We start from the raw sequence: 19,456 nt of genomic DNA on the forward strand, positions 1-19,456 counted from the left end.
GTCTAAGGAACTCTCAATTGAGGTGAAGCAGAACATCCTGAGGCTGAAAAAAAAGAAAAAATCCATCAGAGAGATAGCAGACATGCTTGGAGTAGCAAAATCAACAGTCGGGTACATTCTGAGAAAAAAAGGAATTGACTGGTGAGCTTGGGAACTCAAAAAGGCCTGGGCGTCCACGGATGACAACAGTGGTGGATGATCGCCGCATACTTTCTTTGGTGAAGAAGAACCCGTTCACAACATCAACTGAAGTCCAGAACACTCTCAGTGAAGTAGGTGTATCTGTCTCTAAGTCAACAGTAAAGAGAAGACTCCATGAAAGTAAATACAAAGGGTTCACATCTAGATGCAAACCATTCATCAATTCCAAAAATAGACAGGCCAGAGTTAAATTTGCTGAAAAACACCTCATGAAGCCAGCTCAGTTCTGGAAAAGTATTCTATGGACAGATGAGACAAAGATCAACCTGTACCAGAATGATGGGAAGAAAAAAGTTTGGAGAAGAAAGGGAACGGCACATGATCCAAGGCACACCACATCCTCTGTAAAACATGGTGGAGGCAACGTGATGGCATGGGCATGCATGGCTTTCAATGGCACTGGGTCACTTGTGTTTATTGATGACATAACAGCAGACAAGAGTAGCCGGATGAATTCTGAAGTGTACCGGGATATACTCTCAGCCCAGATTCAGCCAAATGCCGCAAAGTTGATCGGACGGCGCTTCATAGTACAGATGGACAATGACCCCAAGCATACAGCCAAAGCTACCCAGGAGTTCATGAGTGCAAAAAGTGGAACATTCTGCAATGGCCAAGTCAATCACCAGATCTTAACCCAATTGAGCATGCATTTCACTTGCTCAAATCCAGACTTAAGAGGGAAAGACCCACAAACAAGCAAGACCTGAAGGCTGCGGCTGTAAAGGCCTGGCAAAGCATTAAGAAGGAGGAAACCCAGCGTTTGGTGATGTCCATGGGTTCCAGACTTAAGGCAGTGATTGCCTCCAAAGGATTCGCAACAAAATATTGAAAATAAAAATATTTTGTTTGGGTTTGGTTTATTTGTCCAATTACTTTTGACCTCCTAAAATGTGGAGTGTTTGTAAAGAAATGTGACAATTCCTACAATTTCTATCAGATATTTTTGTTCAAACCTTCAAATTAAACGTTACAATCTGCACTTGAATTCTGTTGTAGAGGTTTCATTTCAAATCCAATGTGGTGGCATGCAGAGCCCTACTCGCCAAAATTGTGTCACTGTCCAAATATTTCTGGACCTAACTGTAAAATACTTATTTCATGCAATAAAATGCAACTTAATTAGTTATAACTCATCCAATGGGATTTTCTGGATTTTTTTTATTCTGTCACAGTTGAAGTTACCTACAATAAAAATTGCAGACCTCTCCATTTTTTTTTTGGTGGGAAAACTTGCAAAATCGGCAGAGGATCAAATACTTATTTTCCCCACTGTATGTATATATATATATATTTTCGGTCTTGTAACTTAAGTGCTACTCTCACATATATCCGTGTTCACCTGCCAACACGACACTGAAAACCCACAGAAAAACATATGTTCCCTGCTGTACTAAGCTGTGGCCTACAGGACAGTGGGGACCTATGTAGAATGTCAGCAGGAAAGCACAGGCGGCACAATGGTGTCACCACATTGCTTTCCCAAGCACACTCAGATGGTGGATAGATGACTTCTTTGCGTAGAATATAGCCTATGACAGAATGTACCTCTCAAGGTAAGAATGGATGAGGCCTCTTGTCTTATAGGGTTGGAGCCCAGAGCAATTGTCTGACATTTGTGAGACGTTGTCAGAACATTGAGCCATGAGATTAAAGATTATCCTCTCTATGACTATCTTTAATCATTTGCCAGGACTTTGTTACTGATGGACTATCGTTAGGATAGGTTCTTAATATTTGGTTGGTGGTGGTGACTGCCCCAATGACTAGACTGTTGTACGTTCACAGAGTGTGGAGCCGGACTCCACAGCTCTATACCCTCTGTAGTGGCCGTTCCACTGCCAATCAGCAGCTATTCAAGTAAAAGAGCTGTAGAATGTCCTCTACTCAGTACATCATACGTCCAGGCATCATATACTGTGGACTTCCAGTTGCCAAGGTGCCTGATAATATCTAATTGGTGGGGGTGTTGGTTGTTGGACCCGTGTAGATCTGACTCGATATAGATGAGCTATCTTAACGAGAACCTGACAGGTACCCCTTGACCACGCACACTGCCTAACGATCCCTTTATACTGCCTGACACCTGACCACGTCTTTATAAAGATTAGCCCTTTGACTAGTCCATGGGGCATTAGTTCCCTGGACTAGTTGGCCCTCTCCGCATGTTATCACTTCCCTGTGTGTGTGATAACATGATTTGCACAGAGTTGGCATCATTGGCAGCTGTCTCCTCATCCCGCGCATACGCGTGGCTTTCTTCACTGACATCATTGCCCCTCTGAAGCTGGGAGTACGCGTCCCGTCTTCAGAGAAACAATGTGCATGTCTGGAAGTTAAGATGAAGGCGGTTTCACTCCTGGACATGCGCAGTGCGCCTCTCTGAAGCCGGGACGAATACTCCCGGTTTCAATTTCTTCACCATTAAAAGTTCATGTGATCCATCGATATTTACCATCAAAAAAAGTGGATGACATCTTGCCTATCTGCCATCGCTTCTTGGAAAAATGGCGGAATCTACCAACTAAAATCGAATATCATTGACCATCTTATCTGGTCAGAAGTCTTCTCCGATATTCTATTAGCTCTTTTCTTGGACATTGATTTATGCCCATAAATTACTATAAGACTTAATGAATGTAGGGCATGTCATAATTGCAAATAAAGGCTCATCTGGATAAGGCTTTAAAAGGCTCAGGATCTCTTTTAATAGGGTTATAAAACATGATATACCCTCCGTTAAATATAGATTGCCATCACTATGCCCCATGAGAGGCAGTTATCATAACTCTGAATATAAATATTTCTTGCATTCTACTTTAGGTATATAGAGATGGTCACTTGACTCCACATAGGAAGCCTCAAAACAGTAACAGTGCATTAACGAATCAACTAAATCCCAATTTTCTCTTTACATCTTTAAATTAATTAAATTGATTAGTTCTCTGTATAAGAAGCCCATGGAAAAAGTAAAAAAAGTCCACCAAAATGGGGGCCAGTTGCTATTCTGACATTAAATATGCCAGAGAACGCACTCATGGAATTTATGATATGTCTTACAGCTGACGGCAAGGAGACTCAAGAAACTCATGCCAAACATTAATGATATACTGAATAAAAGCTCAGATGTATCAGGTGCAGCTAGACATTTTACTAACAAACATAATATAAAGATGATTTTTGTCTTTAAAATTTTTTGTTTGAAAGCTGTTAGAGAAGGGTTGCAAAGATTTTTTTGGTCTAAGGGCCACATTGCAATACTGAACCAATCCCAAGGCCCGCAAAAAAATGTAAATTGCTATTTAGATAACTACATCACCAAAATCACTATGTTATGATCCGGAACCATGGAAGACCACCATAACTCACTGGTAAAAGGTGACAAGAGCATGGGCAACTAATCTGGCCGCCATCCCCTTACTAACCATCAACACTAGAAGTAGCCGAGGGGTGAACTAACATCCTGTGCACCGCGAACCCAGCCGGAGAACTAGCTATCCTAAAGGAAGGAAAGAGGAACAACTCTCTGCCTCAGAAAACAGACAAAGAATAGCAAGCCCCCCACATTCAAAGACTGCGGTGATATAGGAAAGCACAATACATAATACATAGATAGATGATAGGATTAGCAAAAGGTGAGGCACCCACTGACTAAAATAGGAAAGGACAGGAAAGGGGCTGATGGTGGCCAGAGAAAAACCCTGCAAAATTCCAAATTCCTGATAGTACAAAAAGGCCCTCAGATCGCACGATCTGAACTCCGTCCTATACCAGGCGCTCTTGTCATACCAATGAACAGAAAACAAAAATCATTACAAATTCAAAAAGCCACAAACACATGGACTTATAAGAGCTATACTCCAAACAAAACTGCAGGGAGTTTCCCAGCTAAGCAACTGAGCGGGAAAATCCCTGCATGCAAATAAACTGAAAACAACCACAGCAAATGACAAACTCAGATAAGAGTAAAAGAACCAAACAGCAAATAAAGAGCCAAGCACTTATCTGGGGTAGATGTGGTGTGGAGCAGAATGAATCAGGCTGGTGAACAAAGAACAACTGACATCCGGCATAGCCTGCTATCAGACCAGGATTTAAATAAGCAGAGAGTTAGCAATGGAAACGCCCATTGGTCAACACACCTGGTCTATGTCCAAACCATTCCTGGACACAAGAGGGAGCCTCCCAGCAGCCAAAGCATAACTGACATTCACAACACACTATCAGTACATAAATACATCACCAGAACCAACATCAGTACATAAATAACCACCAAAATCACCATAAGTGCATTAATACATCATCAGTACATAAATATATCACCAGAACCACCATAAGTACATGAATTCATCAACAGAACCAGCATCAGTACATGCATACAGCACCAATCATAGCACAGCGATCAATTGTATTGTCAGGTCAGCCCCATAAACAATTGCATCACTTAAATCTAAAATGACGAGTATGTCTTTAACAATGTTAGGAGATACTGCAAGTTGTTGATACCAGTCATCATCAAACAGCAGACGAATAAGGAACCTCAGTATTGATGAGACATAGTCACTATCACAAATAATCAGTTACATCCAGGTAACTAATAGATGACACCTTCTCTAATTAGTTGGAGTCATTTCCATCCCTTTTGTCTCCACATAGTAGAGATGTGATGATGAGATTTCATGCTCAGAGCTCATGTCTGCAGACTTCCCTTTTCCCTGTTTTCAGCAGCAATTCCCAACACGGTGCCCATAAGCAAAAATATCTCATACACTGTGCCCCTAAATAAATAATTGCCCCTTATTGTGCTTCCTGCACAAAATATCCCTCCCCCAACACTCCATAAAATCTCCCCACATTGTGCCCCTCTATTATATCCCCCCACACACTGCCCATCTCTATAATGTTCTCACACACAGCCCCTCTTCATAATATCCCCCTACTCTGCCCCTCTACATAATGTTGTCCCCCCACACTGTGTCCATCCGTAATGTTGTCCCCCACACTGCCCCTTTCCATAATATACCCATACACCACCTTTTTTCCATAATATCCCCTCACACTGCCCCTCTGTATAATGTTTTCCCACTACACTGCCCCTCTCCATAATGTTGTCCCCCTCATTCTGCCCCTTTCCATAATAGCCCTTCACACTGTCCCTCTCTATAATATCCCCCACACTGCCCCTCTACATAATATTCCTCCTCACACTGTGCCTCTCCATAATATCCCCCACACTGTCCCTCCATAATATTCCTCCCCCACTCATACCCACTCCATAATATCCCCCAGACTCTCTATCCATAATATTTCTCCCCTTAAACAGCCTTGCTCCATAATATCCCTCACACCGTTCCTCTATAATATTCCTCCCCCTCTCCATATTTCTCCCCCTACACTGCCCTTCTCCATAATATCCCCTACACTGTTCCTCTATAATATTCCTTCCCCACACTTTCCCTCCATAATATTCCTCCCTGTACTCTTACCCGTCCATAATATCCTCCACACTGTCCCTCCATACTATTCTTTCTTTACACTGCCCCTCTCCATAATATCCCCCCACACTGTCCCTCCATAATATTTCTCCCCCCACGCAGCCCCCACACACTGCCCATCTCTATAATGTTCTCACACACAGCCCTCTTCATAATATCTCCTACACTGCCCCTCTACATAATGTTGTCCCCCCACACTGTCCCCATCCATAATGTTGTCCCCCACACTGCCCCTGTCCATAATATACCCAAACACAGCCTTTTTCCATAATATCCCCTCACACTGCCCCTGTGTATAATGTTATCCCACTACACTGCCCCTCTCCATAATGTTGTATCCCTTATTCTGCCCCTTTCCATAATAGCCCTTCACACTGTCCCTCTCTTTAATATCCCCCCACACTGCCCCTCTTCATAATATCCCCCACACTGTCCCTCCATAATATTCCTCCCCCACTCATACCCACTCCATAATATCCCCCAGACTCTCTATCCATAATATTCCTCCTCCTACACTGTCCCTCTCCATATTTCTCCCCTTATACTGCCCTTCTCCATAATATCCCCCAGACTCTCTATCCATAATATTCCTCCGTCTACTCTTACCCATCCATAATATACCTCCACACTGTCACTCCATAATATTCCTCCCTTACACTGCCCTTCTCCATAATATCCTCCCACACTGTCCCTCCATAATATTCTTTCCCTACACTACCCCTCTCCATAATATCCCCCCACACTGTTCCTCCATAATATTTCTCCCCCATGCAGCCCCACTCTGTATTTTACTCCACTTGAGTGAATGTTTGCCATCTTCTTGAAATACCAATCATATTTAAATTATATAGATGATGCATGAAAGTATTATTTTTTTCTTACAAAACAAAGCATGTACCATTACAAACACATGGCACATAGTGTTTTAATGAAATCTGGCATTTGTTAGGTTCATTTTTGTCCACCCCTATGTGTGGACAGAAATGTTAGGTCTGTGCTATATTTTTAATTGTGCATTTGGTCTATTTTTTGCATTCCTTGAAATAGGCCGTGCAGCACTCGAAATGCCTGAGACCATTAGGAGCACTAGAACAAGTTTTAAAAGTGTAAAAATAAATTTTAAAAAGTTTTAACGGAGATGGTGAACAGGTCTCTTCCTTTGCACCTTTGGAAACCAGCAAGTATCGTGACAAGCAATCAACGGATAAAAGCATCGTCAATAAGAAAGTATCATGAATGGAAAGCTCTTTTTTTCATTATAGCTGTATATTTTTATATATATACATATATATATATATATATATATATATAGTGCCGTGCGAAAGTATTCAGCCCCTTGAAATTTTCAACCTTTTCCCACATTTCAGGCTTCAAACATAAAGATAAAATGTTAATGTTCTGGTGAAGAATCAACAACAAGTGACACAATTGTGAAGAGGAAGGAAATTTATTGCTTATTTTACACTTTTTAAAAAAGTAAATAACTGAAAATTGTGGCGTGCAATATTATTCATCCCCTTTACTTTCAGTGCAGCAAACACACTCCAGAAGTTGATTGAGGGTCTCTGAATGATCCAATGTTGTCCTAAATGACTGATGATGATAAATATAAGCCCCTGTGTGTAATCAAGTCTCCGTATAATGCCCATGCTCTGTGATAGTCTCAGGGTTCTGTGTAAAGCACAGAGAGCATCATGAAGACCAAGGAACACAACAGGCAGGTCCAGTATACTGTTGTGGAGAAGTTTAAAGCCGGATTTGGTTACAAAAAGATTTCCACAACTTTAAACATCCCAAGAAGCCCTGTGCAAGCGATCATATTGCAATGGAAGGAGCATCATACCACTGCAAATCTACCAAGACCCGGCCTCCATCCAAACTGTCACCTCACACAAGGAGAAGACTGAGCAGAGACGCAGCCAAGAGGCCCATGATCCCTCTGGATGATCTGCAGAGATCTACAGCTGAGGTGGGAGAGTCTGTCCATAGCACAACAATCAGTCTACACTGCACAAATCTGGCCTTTATGGAAGAGTGGCAAGAAGAAGCCATTTCTGAAAGATATCCATAAAAAGTGTCATTTAAAGTTTGCCACAAGCCACCTGGAGACACCAAACATGTGGAGGAAGGGGCTCTGCTCAGAGGAAACCAAAATCACACTATTTGGGCACAATGCCAAATGATATGTTTGGCATAAATGCAACACAGCTCATCACCCTGAACACACCATCCCCACTGTCAAACATGGTGGAGGCAGCATCATGGTTTGGGCCTGCTTTTCTTCATCAGGGACAGGGAAGATGGTTAAAATTGATGGGAAGATGGAGCCAAATACAGGACCATTCTTGAAGAAAACCTATTGGAGTCTGCAAAAGACCTGAGACTGGGACTGAGATTTGTCTTCCAACAAGACAATGATCCTAATCATAAAGCAAAATCTACAATGGAATGGTTCACAAATAACCGTATCCAGGTGTTAGAATGGCCAAGTCACAGCCCAGACCTGAACCCAATCGAGAATCTGTGGAAAGAGCTGAAAACTGCTGTTCACAAACGCCTCCATCCAACCTCACTCAGCTCCAGCTGTTTACAAAGGAAGAATGGGCGAGAATTTCAGCCTCTCCATGTGCAAAACTGATAGACACATACCCCAAGAGACATGTGCTATAATCACAGCAAAAGGGGGCGCCACAAAGTATTAACTTAAAGGGGATGAATAATATTGCACACCCCAATTTTCAGTTATTTTTTTTTTTTCAAAAGTGTAAAATAAGCAATAAATTTCCTTCATGTTCACAATTGTGTCACTTGTTGTTGATTCTTCACCAGAACATTAACATTTTAACTTTATGTTTGAAGCCTGAAATGTGGGAAAAGGATGAAAAATTCAAGGGGGCTGAATACTTTCACAAGGCACTGTATATCTATATCTATATATATATATATATATATATATATATATATATATATATATATATATATAGTAGAGAGTAGAGGTATGTGAATCAAGACTCGTGTTAAACTGTATACCAATGAGATTGATCAGAGACATGGTGGAGCAGCATCTGTTTTGCAGCATTTAAGTTGCAATTACACCTATTTTTCCCTTTTTAAATGCACTAGGAAACAGCATCAAGGTAGAATAATATTTTAATAGAAATAAGAAAATGTAAATTCAGTGCCAGTCAGAGATGGTGTGCTTGCTTGTCACAAGCAGCTGTACTCGGTTTTAGCATTTCTTGTGCAATCCTTTACATGAAGTGAAGAGGCAGTGGATGGGAAAGTGTAGAAGAAAAACAAAATATACCATGGCTAAGCATAAGGGAGCCACCAGCAACAGCAAAAACACCAACATCACCAGCTGCCCACCCAGTAGTGCTGCCAAATGTAGGTCACAATTGGCCTTCTTGCCTACAACCAGCAAGCTAATATTGAAGAAGAGGAGGTTGCTATGTAATATAAGGCACATCACTTGTATCAGTCACAGATGGATGATGTTACCTCTGACAGCGACACTATCAGTTTAAGTCTGTTCTCCACAGAAAGGTCTTCTGGATCATGCCTCAGGTTTGAGCTGTTGACATTTTGTCAGTCTCTGCCTGTTCAGCCACAGCTTGGTCAGTCCCATCCATGTGCTGAATTCTCATTTACTTCCTATGATGTTCGGTAATCACCTCTGTTGTATGGTTCATTGTGTCTGTCCTATCACATTCTGGGGGCTGCTAGGTATATTCTCCTTTCCCAGCCACTCATTGCTGGTTATATTCATTCCTTGTGGATTCTGCTCAGGATTACCAGTTGGACAGAGACCACTTCTGAGCGATCTTTTGTCTTACCTTCACCTTTCTTTAGTTTCTTGGTTAGGTTTGTAGGAGGTCTTCTTTATTAGCATTTATTATTTCTCCTTATTCCACCTGTTCATGTATTTTGTTTGTTACCTCAGTTGTGGGTTTGGTCTTTCTCTATTTGCTTCCACTGTTGTGGTTGATGTGCTTAGCAATAGAGATGAGCAAATGTGAGGTTCGGTTAGGTGTTTGAAAATGCCCGTGCACCCTCCTCCGGAAGTGATCTGCTTACGGCTGACTGTATGTGGGTGGAGACTCAAACTGGCAATCAGTGGCCCGCTCTGGTATTCAGGTCAAACTGGAACCAGTGGAGGCTCGGCTCGTTTGCTGCCGGCGAACCGAACCTCCACAGAACCGCTCATCTCTACTTAGCAAACTCTGTTGTGAATGTCAGTTATGCTTTTGCTGCTGTGAGGCTCCCTCTTGTGGCCAGGAATGGTTTGGACATAGACCAGGTGTGTTGAGCAATGGGCGTTTCCATTGCTAACTCTCTGCTTATTAAAATCCTGGTCTGCCTGATAGCAGGCTAGGCCGGATGTACTGTTATGATCCGGAACCATGAAAGACCACCATAAATAAATCAGATACTTAAGGAGGGAGAAGGCTTTTAATACTCCTGAGGGGCATTTTGAGTACCTAGTGATGCCTTTTGGGCTCACTAATGCACCCTCCGTATTCCAGGCCTTCATGAATGATATTTTTCGGGACCTTATTGGTAAATTTTTTATTGTGTATTTGGATGACATCTTGATTTTTTCTGATGATTGAGACTCTCATGTTGGGCAAGTACGGGCTGTTTTTCAGATACTTAAGGATCATGCACTGTACGTTAAGGGGTCGAAGTGCCTCTTTGGGGTGCAAAAGATTTCCTTTTTGGGCTTCATCTTGTCTCCCTCCGCTATCGAAATGGACCCGGTTAAGGTTCAGGCTATTTACGACTGGGTGCAACCGACTTCTCTAAAATCCCTGCAGCAGTTTTTGGGGTTTGCTAATTTTTACCGTAAATTTATAGCCAATTTTTCTGCCATTGTCAAGCCTCTGACAGATTTGACCAAGAAGGGAGCTGATGCTGAGCATTGGACCCCAAAGGTGATTGTGGCCTTCCAGGAGCTTAAAAGGCGATTCACTTCTGCCCCAGTCCTGCAGCAACCTGATGTGTCTCGCTCATTTCAAGTTGAGATCGATGCCTCAGAGATCGGAGCAGGAGCTGTTCTGTCTCAAGGAGACGCTACTTTGGGTAAACTTAAGCCCTGTGCCTTTTTCTCTTGGACGTTTGCTCCTTCTGAACGGAATTATGATGTGGGGAACCGGGAATTATTGGCTATGAAGTGGGCATTTGAAGAGTGGAGGCATTGGTTGGAGGGGGCTAGACATCAAGTTGTGGTGCTTACGGACCACAAGAATCTTACCTATCTGGAATCGGCCAAGAGGTTGAATCCTCGGCAGGCCAGATGGGCTTTGTTTTTTACCCGGTTTCATTTTGTGGTCTCTTTTTTGCCGGCACCAATAATGTTAAGGCCGATGCCCTTTCCAGGAGTTTCTGTGCTGACTCTTTGGAGGTTGTTGAGCCGTCTACTATCCTGAATGATGGTGTAGTTTTCTCGGCCATTTCGCCTGATCTGCGGTTGGCACTGGCGGAATTTCAGGGGGATAAACCTGAGAGATGTCCTACAGGGAAACTGTTTGTCCCGGACCAATGGAGAGACCGAATTGTCTCTGAGGTTCATTGCTCTGTTTTGGCGGGTCATCCTGGCATTTTTGGTACTCAGGATCTTGTGAGACACTCTTTCTGGTGGCCTTCCCTGTCCCGAGATGTCCGTCGTTTTGTGCAGTCGTGTGGAGTTTGTTCTAGGTCCAAGCCCTGTTGTTCACGTTTAGTGGACTATTATTGCCTTTGCCGGTACCTAAGAAACCTTGGACGCACATCTCTATAGATTTTATTTCAGAGCTTCCCATCTCTCAGAAAATGACTGTGATTTGGTTGATCTGTGATAGATTCTCCAAGATGGTCCACTTGGTTCCCCTATCTAAGTTGCCTTCTTCATCAGAGTTGGTGCCTTTGTTTTTCCAACATGTTGTTCGTTTGCATGGTATTCCCGAAAACATTGTTTCTGACAGAGGGGTGCAGTTTGTATCCAGGTTTTGGAGGATTTTTTGCTCCAAATTGGGTGTTCACCTGTCTTTCTCCTCGGCGTTTCATCCTCAGACCAACGGTCAGACTGAAAGGGCTAACCAGACCCTGGAGACCTATTTACGGTGTTTTGTTTCTGCGGATCAGGATGACTGGGTTTCGTTTTTGCCTTTGGCTGAACTTGCCCTTAACAATAGAGCTAGCTCTACCACATTGGTGTCCCCCTTTTTCTGCAATTTTGGGTATCACCCCAGGTTCCTCTCGGGGCAGCTTGAGGCATCTGACTGTCCAGGGGTGGATTCGGTGGTAAACAGAATGCAGCAGATTTGGGGGCAGGTAGTGGATAAATTGTTTCAGTCCCAAGAAACTGCCCAAAAGTTTGCCAACCGGCGTCGGACTGTTGGTCCCCGGTTTAAAGTGGGGGACATGGTGTGGTTGTCCTCTAAAAATATTCCTATGCGAGTTCCATCTCCTAAATTTAAGCCCAGATTTATTGGACATTGTAAGATTTCGGAGGTTATCAACCCTGTATCTTTCCGTTTGGCTCTGCCTGCGTCATTTAAGATTCACAATGTCTTCCATAAGTCCTTGTTGAAGAAACATGTGGAGCCAACGGTTCCTGCAGCAGCGCCTCCTGACCCTGTTTTGGTACAAGGGGATCTGGAGTATGAGGTTGAAAAAATTCTGGATTCCCGTCGCTTTAGGCGTCAGCTTCAGTACCTTGTGAAATGGAAGGGTTATGGGCAGGAGGATAACTCTTGGGTTGTGACTTCTGACATTCATGCGGACAGGTTGGTTCACGCCTTCCATCATGCTCATCCCGAGTGACCCGGTGGCATTGGTGAGGGTTCGGTGACCCCTCCTCAAGGGGGGGGTACTGTTGTGAATGTCAGTTATGCTTTGGCTGCTGGGAGGCTCCCTCTTGTGGCCAGGAATGGTTTGGACATAGACCAGGTGTGTTGAACAATGGTCGTTTCCATTGCTAACTCTCTGCTTATTTAAATTCTGGTCTGATAGCAGGCTATGCCGGATGTCAGTTGTTCTTTGTTCACCAGCCTGCTTCTTTCTGCTCCACACCACATCTACCCCAGATAAGTGTTTGCTCTTTATTTGTTGTTTGGTTCTTTTACTCTTATCTGAGTTTGTCATTTGCTGTGGTTGTTTTCAGTTTATTTGCATTCAGGGATCTTCCCTCTCAGTTGCTTAGCTGGGAAACTCCCTGCAGTTATGTTTGGAGTATTGCTCCTATAAGTCCATGTGTTTGTGGCTTTTTGAATTTGTAATGATTCCTGTTTTCTGTTCATTGGTATGACAAGAGCGCCTGGTATAGGACGGAGTGCAGATCGTACTATCAGGAATTTGGAATTTTGCAGGGTTTTTCACTGGCCACCATCAGCCCCTTTCCTGTCCTTTCCTATTTTAATCAGTGGGGGCCTCACCTTTTGCTAATCCTATCATCTATCTGTGTATTGTGTTTTCCTATATCACCGCAGTCTTTGAATGTGGGGGGCTTGCTATTCTTGTCTATTTTCTGAGGCAGAGAGTTAGTCATCCTTCCTACCTTTAGGATAGCTAGTTCTCCGGCTGGGTTCGCGGTGCACAGGATGTTAGTTCACCCCTCGGCTACTTCTAGTGTTGATGGTTAGTAAGGGGATGGCGGCCAGATTAGTTGCCAATGCTCTTGTCAGCTTTTACCAATGATTTATGGTGGTCTTCCATGGTTCCGGATCATAACAAAACTCTCTCCTTGGTCCTATGGAGGCAGATGAGACATTCAATGGCCAATCAGAAAGCAAGGCCTTAGCGGTCATCTCCCAGTCCTGTGGTGAGAATATTCCAGTCTGGACAGAAGCCTTTATGGACAGTTCAGTTGGACTGCTCGTCTGTACAGGAACCAGCAGGGTGCAGGTGCGACAGCTGAGAGATTGAGTTTATGTAAAGCTCCCCGCCGGAGGTGGTACTGCGGCGAGCAACAGTGGACCCATTGGACCACAGGGAGACCCTGGGCTTACTCTTTAGTGGGGTAGAGACAGGGACTGTAGCAGCTGGCCCCTAGGGTAGGGGCGGACACAGGAACAGACAGGGTTGAGTCTCAAGTGTAGACAGCACAGGCAGGACAGACAGGCAGAGTAAGTAGCAAGGCAGATGGCATGGCCAGGACGGACAGGCAGAGGCACTAGCAAGGCGGAAGGCACAACCAGGATGGACAGGCAGAGTCACGAGTATCAACAAGGCAGGATGGACTGGTAGCAGGTATAAGCAGGACAGGACTGGAACCAGGTACCAATAGGACAGGATGGGCTGTAACCAGGTACAGACAGGACAGGTCAAACAAGACAGGGTGGGCAAGTACAAGAGGGACGGCACAGACCTGACATCTAGCTAGATAGAACACAACTGACTAAGAACTGAAAGCATTGGTCAGGCACCTTCCCTAGTGGGCATGTGCCTGAAATACAGAGTGCCTCTCAACAATAGGCTGAGAGTCACTTCCTAGGAGTGACCAGCTGGCTCTTTTATAGGAGGGCTATAGTGTGTGCGCACACCCTAGGAGTGCTCCCAGACGACCTGTGACTCACGCACAGGCGCCATGAGGGGGAAGCAGGAAGAAGCCATGTAGGGGACTTCAGGGACGCCGGGCAGCGTAGAGAGAGTCGGCCATGGCAGTGAGTGAGAGCGAGTCCCTGCAGAGGGGAGACAGAAGAGTGCAGAGACTCCAGCGCTACAGTTTGCCTATATGTTCATAACAGAGGGGTCATTTTTGGATTGTTCTTTTAATCGTAGTAAACATGAAAAGTCTGTTGGTGCACTGTGTTATTTATATATTTTTACTACCAAGTTGCCTTTTGTGTCTATAGTGGGATCACTTTAACATTACTAAGGATGTGTTTGCATTAAGGAGCGTGAAAGGAGTTGGATACAGTCTTGGGAGACCTCAGAGCGTCATACAAGTCTTCAGCCCTCATGGACATCACTCCTGAGATCTCACTGACCCTTTATCACCATCTAGTGGAATCGGCCATAAAATGCCGGATACTGAATGCCACGAGGATCACATGGAGAGAAATGGGATATTATTCCTATCTATATTCATCTTGTAACTAATATAAAGCTGGAAGAATTTTATAAAAATAGATAAAAAAAATATACAAATATTTTTCAGATTTATTATAAAACTCTTCAGTCTTTAGATCATTAACAAGACAATTACTAAATCAAAAAATGTAAAAGTAAAATAATAAAAAAAGTTAACAGTGAAGTAAAAATCCCAATAATTCTAAATATAAAATGGCAAGAATTTAAAAAAATAGATAAAAAAAAGTTGTTTAAATAATTTTCATATTTTTTTAGAATTTTTTTCAGTGTTTAGACCATTAATAAGATAATTACTAAATCAAAAAGTAAAAATAAAGCTATAATAAAAAAAAGTCTAAAGTGAAGTAAAAATCCCAATAATTCTGTATAAAATGGGAAGACTTTAATATAAACATAAATAGAAAAAAAAATGTTGTCTAAATATTTTCATATTTATTATTTAATCCTACAGCTCTATAATAAAATAATAAATACAAAAATAAAAAATGCTGTTTATAAAATGGGAAGAATTTAATACAAATGTATTAATAAAAGAATTATACCTATATATATATATATATATATATATATATATTTTTTTTTTTATTTATTTTGTACAATTCTTCAGCCTTTAGATCTTTAATAAGATAATTACTAAATATAAAAAAAGATAAAATGGTAATAAAAAAGTAAAGTACAGAAGAAAAAATGGGAAAAATATCATAAAAATAGATGAAAAAAAATTGTACAAATATTTTTTAATATTTATTATAAAATTCTTCAGCCATTAGATCATTAATAAGATAATTACTAAATTAAAATGTAAAATAAAATGATGATAAAATAAAGTAGAAAGTAAACACTAATTCTGAATATAAACTGGAAAAAAATCATAAAAATTAATAAAAAAAATTGGACAAATAAAAATAAAATTCTAATAAAAAAAAAGTTTAAAGTGCAGTAAAAATCCCAATAATTCTGTCTATAAAATTGAAAGAATTTCATGTTGTTATTTCACAAAAATAGATAAAAAGGAATAATCCCAATAAGTCAGTATACTATATAACTTCTGTAAAGTGGTCCCAATGTTCTGCAGCTTGATATCTAAGTGTCTCAATCACTTTCCCTTGAAAACGTCTTATCATTTTCTTGCCATTGTGCGGTATCTGCCCCAAACTTAGGATTTTATTTTTGTAATATTAAGAAGATATGATATTCTAAATGTAAATTATCTATATATATATATATATATATATATATATATATATATAAAATAATAAAAAAAATATTTTATATATATATATATATATATATAATTATTTTATATATATATATATATATAAAAATTATATTATATATATATAATTTTATTTTATTATTAATAATAATAATAATAATAATTTCCCTTTGTAATGTGAGATAAATCCACAAAAATTGCAGCCCTGTTCCGTGCGGTGATTGCCCAATCCCGTCTGCCCTGTGAGTGACAGAATGTATTCTGGGCAAAGTGTGATTGTGGGGGGGGGGTCGAGGGAACAGGAGGAAAAATGTGACCTAGGAGAACCTGAGCCGATCCTGCTACAAAAATGACTTGTCCATATGTCCAGCCGCTGAAGACATCTCCTAATGGCCAACACCAGTAAAATTACCCCTCGTCGACACTTCTCCAGCTGGTTTATTGCGTCCAATATTAATGACCAAATATAGATTAGAAGTGGAATTACAGATGGTGATGAGGTGGGGGTATATAAGGGACCCGGATACATGGTGTTATTCCCCTGTACTGCCCCTGACTCCAGAGGTAAGACCCTCCATCATTACTCCCAACCGCCAACTAGTAGATGGAATAAACACTGCAATATAGTGAAACCACACCATGATAATGCAGGGAGCGACGGGGCTCCAGGATGTGTGCGGTTATTAGGATTTGTACTGTTTTGTGTGTATTTTATGTTAGGCTGCTTATCCTTAATTTTACATCATTAGGCAAAGTTACTATCAATATTATTATTTCTATTATTACTTTTGTCTTTTTTTTTGCATTTTATGGTAGATTAATTTTTGGCTTTAATTTGACATCATTAGGCATATGTAAAGAATTACTTATTTGCATTACATCTTAGCTTTAATTTTACTATTAGGTAAAATTACAGAGTTACTTTTTTGTGTTGTTCTGGGTTCATTATAATTATTATTATTATTATTATTATTTATTTTTTTGTGTTTTTTTATGGCAGATTGCATCTTAGCTTTAATTTTACAATTAGGTAAAATTACAGAGTTACTTTTTTGTGTTGCTCTGGGTTATTTATTGATTATTATTATTATTATTTTATTCTTATTATTTTTTTATATTTTTTTGTGTTTTGTTTATGGCAGATTGCATCTTAGCTTTAATTTTACAAATAGGTAAAATTACAGTTTTTTTGTGTTGTTATGGCTTAATTATTATTATTATTATTATTTATTTTTTTGCATTTTGTTTATGGCAGATTACATCTTAGCTTTAATTGTACAATTAGGTAAACTTAAAGAGTTACTTTTTTGTGTTGTTGTGGCTTATTTATTATATGTAATATTATTATTATTATTATTATTATTATTACTTCTTTTTTTTTTCTTTTTTTGCATTTTGTTTATGGTAGATTACATCTTAGCTTTAATTTTACAATTAGACAAAATTACAGGGTTTTTTTTGTTTTGTTGTGGCTTATTTATTATTTTTTTATTTTTATTTTTTGCGTTTTGTTTATAGCAGATTACATCTTAGCTTTAATTTTACAATTAGACAAAATTACAGGGTTTTTTTTGTTTTGTTGTGGCTTATTTATTATTATTTTATTTTTATTTTTTGCGTTTTGTTTATAGCAGATTACATCTTAGCTTTAGTTTTACAATTAGACAAAATTACAGTTTTTTTTGTTTTGCTGTGGCTTATTTTTTATTATTATTATTATTATTTTATTTTTATTTTTTGTGTTTTGTTTATAGCAGATTACATCTTAGCTTTAATTTTACCATCAGGCAAAATTACAGTTATTTTTTTGTGTTGTTGTGGCTTATTTTTTTATTATTATTACTATTATTATTATTTTTTATTTTTTTTGCATTTTTCATTTTAGCTTTAATTTTTCAATTAGGTAAAATTACAGGGGTTTTTTGTGTTGTTGTGGCTTATTTATTATTATTATTATTATTATTATTATTATTATTATTATTCATTTATTTATTTATTTTTTGCATTTTATTGTAAATTACTTTTTGTCTTTAATTATACAAACAGGTAAAGTACTTCTTTGTGTTGCTGTGGGTTGTATACTATTGATATTCTTATTATTACTTTTTGATTTTTGTATTTTATATGTGGTACATTTATATGGCAGCTTTACAGAGTTACTTATTTGTGTTCCTTTGGGTTATTTACTATTCATGCTCTTGATAAAGACTTGTAAAATATATCAAGCTTCAAGTTTTTTGTTTTTTTTATTTATAAAGAAAAGCAAATTATGGCAGATCTATGATGTGGTGCTCTCGTCAGACATGTTACACTGTTGTCTGATTGTATCATTTGTCTGTTCCTAAACCGCCTGAACGTGGCTGTAATGACACATCTGGGAGAAGCACCACAGGTATCAGCCACGTCAGCCACGTAGAGGAATTACCTTTCCTAAAACCTGGGGGGAAAAACTAATTCCCATAATGAGTCCATCATGGAAGCAGAAGAGGCAGCGTGATATATGACGGCGCGGCCTCCTGCAGTAAATCAAATCAAATAAGCTTTATTGGCAGGACCAAATACAAATTAGTTTTGCCAAAGCAGGTGTACATTAGGGGCTGGGGCTGTGGGGATGGTGGGTGGGGACTGTAGGAAGGATGGATGGGGCACATCCAGGGTGGGGACTGTGGGGCACATCTAGGATGGGGGCTATGGAAGTCCATGGCTTATAATGGGGCACATCCAGTGTGGGGACTGTAGGAAGAATGGATGGGGCATATCCAGGGTGGAGACTGTGGGGCCACATCTGGGATGGGGGGCTATGGAAGTCCATGGCTTATAAAGGGGCACATCCAGGGTGGGGACTGTAGGAAGGATGGGTGGGGCACATCCAGGGTGGGGACTGTGGGGGCACATCTAGGGTGGGGGCTATGGAAGTCCATGGCTTATAATGGGGCACATCCAGTGTGGGGACTGTAGGAAGGATGGATGGGGCACATCCAGGGTGGGGACTGTGGGGGCACATCTAGGATGGGGGCTATGGAAGTCCATGGCTTATAATGGGGCACATCCAGTGTGGGGACTGTAGGAAGAATGGATGGGGCACATCCAGGGTGGGGGCTGTGGGGGCACATCTAGGGTGGGGGCTATGGAAGTCCATGGCTTATAATGGGGCACATCCAGTGTGGGGACTGTAGGAAGGATGGATGGGGCACATCCAGGGTGGGGGCTGTGGGGGCACATCTAGGATGGGGGCTATGGAAGTCCATGGCTTATAATGGGGCACATCCAGTGTGGGGACTGTAGGAAGGATGGATGGGGCACATCCAGGGTGGGGACTGTGGGGGCACATCTAGGATGGGGGCTATGGAAGTCCATGGCTTATAATGGGGCACATCCAGTGTGGGGACTGTAGGAAGAATGGATGGGGCACATCCAGGGTGGGGGCTGTGGGGGCACATCTAGGGCGGGGGCTATGGAAGTCCATGGCTTA

Source organism: Anomaloglossus baeobatrachus, chromosome 5 (genome assembly GCF_048569485.1).
Source record: "Anomaloglossus baeobatrachus isolate aAnoBae1 chromosome 5, aAnoBae1.hap1, whole genome shotgun sequence".
NCBI classification, from domain to species: Eukaryota; Metazoa; Chordata; class Amphibia; order Anura; family Aromobatidae; genus Anomaloglossus; species Anomaloglossus baeobatrachus.